The sequence below is a fragment of the Aquarana catesbeiana genome, linkage group LG01 (assembly GCF_042186555.1).
Source record: "Aquarana catesbeiana isolate 2022-GZ linkage group LG01, ASM4218655v1, whole genome shotgun sequence".
NCBI lineage: Eukaryota > Metazoa > Chordata > Amphibia > Anura > Ranidae > Aquarana > Aquarana catesbeiana.
Genome location: NC_133324.1, coordinates 512,691,601 through 512,695,058, shown reverse-complemented (window position 1 = coordinate 512,695,058; position 3,458 = coordinate 512,691,601).

The following is a 3,458-nucleotide window of genomic DNA, read 5'->3' as shown; positions in this document are numbered from 1 at the left end:
ATTCTTCTGTAATGTCCAGGTCCCGATACGAGATGATAATGCGCTTTCTTCAATTCAGTGACAACACCCAGTGCCCTCCCCGCAATCATCCAAATTACTATAAATTATATAAAATTCGCCCACTCATTCATTTCTTTTCCCAACGATTTGCAGAACTCTATGTCCCCCATAAGCATATATGTGTAGATGAGTCCCTGGTACCCTTTTCAGGCCGGCTAGGAATAAAACAATACATTCCTAGCAAAAGGGCCAAATACGGAGTGAAATTTTATAAGCTTTGCGAGAGTCACGGGATATCTGTGTGCATTCCGCATATACGAAGGAAGAGATTCCCAGCTCCAGCCACCTGAGTGCCCGGCCTACATGGGCACAACTTGTAAAATTGTATGGGCCCTGGCATACCCACTGCTGAAGAAAGGTTACCACATATACCTGAATAACTTCTACACAAGCCTGCTCCTTTTCAAACACCTATACCTCGCACAAACCCTGGCCTGTAGAACCTCCAGAAAGAATAGGAAGGGCTTCCCACAAGCCATAGTAAATAAGAAATTGCGAAGGGGAGAAAGAGCAACTTTGAGATGCAACAAAGTGCTGGCCTTGAGGTGGAAGGATACCAGGAATGTGTATATGATGTCCACCATCCATGACGACACTCCAGTTGAAATTCAGAGAAGACGAGGTCCCATTGTAAAGCCAAAATGTGTACAAGATTACAATCTGTACATGGGGGGGGTGGATTTCAACGACCAAATGCTTCAGCCCTATTTAGCAATAAGGAGGTCCCGTTTCTGGTACAAGAAAGTAGCACTCTAATTAATTTGGCCATTTATAATGCCTACATAATTTACACCAAATCCACCGAAAGCCCTGCCCACTTCCTTAAATTCATAGAAGAAGTTGTCACGCCCCTTATCTACCATCAAAGACCCCCCCCCCAGAAAACCTTTGCTCTGATGCTGTTAGCCGACTTCATGAACGCCACTTCCCAGACTACATTCAACCATCTGAAGCAGGCCGAAGACGCCAAAAAAGATGTAGAGTATGCAGCAATAAAGGATTTCGAAGAGATACCAGCTACCATTGTCCCCAGTGTCCCTCCAAACTGGCCTTTGCATTGGTGAATGCTTCAGACTATATCACACATCCCTAGAATATTAGCCCATATTCTTAACCATTTCCCCATTTTCATCATCTGTGCTGACCATTTCCCATGCTTCCTCAAATAACCATGCCACTGCCTTCTACGTGAACTGACCCTGGTCTGTTTTTTGACTATGCCTCTGCCAACCGTTTGGACTGCTTACATGTGAACTGACCATGGCCTGTTTTACCAACTACGCTTCTGCCTTCCACTTGGACTGCTTGCACATCATCTGACCCTGGCCTGTTTTATGGACTACGCTTTTGCCTACCGCTTGGATTGATCTGTTGCCCTGCTACTGTAGAACACAGGGGTCTCACATGTGAGGGGCTCCAGAAATGTTTTTCCGAATGGGGAAAACATTTTTTTTTTTGTTGTCTCCGGGTTTCGTAATTTCCGGATTAGGGTCTGGAGTCTGGAGGCTTCATAGAGATTTGGGTGGGTCGAAGCCTCTACCCCTGTGCCCCTGTGCACAGGTCTTACCTGATTGCGGCCCTCAGCCTGTTGCTGACTTACTGCTGCCATTCCCCTGCCTGCAGCATAAACTGACCACACCTCTGCCTGCTACCTGGACTATGGAAATAATTAGCTGTAGCAAGATGCAGTATGTTTATGAAGGGCTGGAGAGCGGTACAATAATGAGTGCAGGGAGGTAACGGTGTACCAGGACCAATATTATGGCTGTGCTGGCTGTCTCTGCCTGGACAATTTCTATGGACAAATGCTTTGGCTGTGCTGACGATATCCTTGTGCTGATTATAGACAATATTCCTGCCTGCTGCCTGGATAATTACTATTGTTTCTAAGCACATCCCTGCCTGCTGCCTGCTGCCTGCACCAATTCTTTCCTCTGGGGACACTACTAAAACCACAGGTAATACTTTTTTTTTTACCCTTTCCTCAATAGAATTTATTTTGGAGTGTAATTTTTGGTATGTAAATGCTATGTGTTAGAAATATAAGGGCCTTCAAAAATAATAGGTTGTCAGGAAATTAGATGTGTAATTTATGCTTGTAGAACGCCTGAATGTGCTACTTCAATGGTGGGCCTCTGTATGTGGTCAGGCTGTGTAAAAGTCTGACACATGTGGTATCGCCATACTCAGGAGGAGTACCAGAATGTATTTTGGGGTGTCATTTTTGCTATGTACATGCGATGTGTTGGAAATATCTTAAAAATGGACAACTTTGTGGGAAAAAAATGCGTTTTCATTTTTTTTCCACATTTACCAAAAACTTCTGGAAAAAAATGAACCATTTAAAAGACTCATTATGCCTCATAGACACCCAAAGTATAATCTATGAGGCATAGTGAGTCTTTTGAACTGTTCATTTTTTTTTCACATTTTCCAAAAATTTCTGGAAAATGAACCGTTCAAAAGACTCATTATGCCTCATAGATTATACTTTGGGGTGTCTGCTTTCCAAAATGGGGTCATTTTGTGGGTATTTGTAATTTCCTGGCTTGTTAGTGTCTCAAGAAATGAGATAGGTCTTCAGTACATCAGGTGTGATCAGTTTTCAATGATTTGCACCATAGCTTGTAGACTCGATAACTTTCACAAAAACCAAATAATATACACTAATTAGGGTTATTTTTACCAAAGATATGTAGTCGTATAAATTTTGGACAAAATTTATGACGAAATATTACTAATTTGCAAAATTTTATGACAGAAACAAAGAAAAAGGCATTTTTTCACCATATTTTCAGTCTTTTTTTTATCTATAGCACAAAAAATAAAAAACCCACTACTGATTAAATACCACCAAAAGAAAGCTCTATTTGTGTGAAAAAAAGGACGCAAATTTCATTTGGGTACAGTCTTGCATGACTGAGTAATTGTCATTCAAAGTGTAAGAGCGCTGAAAGCTGAAAATTGGTCTGGGCAGGAAGGGGGTGAAAGTGCCCTGTAGGCAAGTGGTTAAACTATAAAACGCCATTCCTTATTTTTAAACTTTAATCATCAGTGAAAAAGGCTTTTTTTAACGTCACTAATCTTTTAACATTTCACTTTAATTATTTTTATCAATTTTATTAAGTGTATTGGGTGTGGCTCCAATGACCACATGATTAGCCACCCCAGCAAGTAATTAAATTAACAATTTTCAGCTCACAGCTTTTAGATGAACTTTTCTTTTAGAACAAGCAAATATAATATTTTTACGTTTTCTTTTTCATATTAAATTGACCACAGTGCAAAATGACTACCATTGCACACGATTTTACAATTTTAAGTCAATTTTACCCAAATGATATATATCAAATTGTTCACGATTTTAAGTCAAAAATACAATTTTTAGTCTTTTTTTT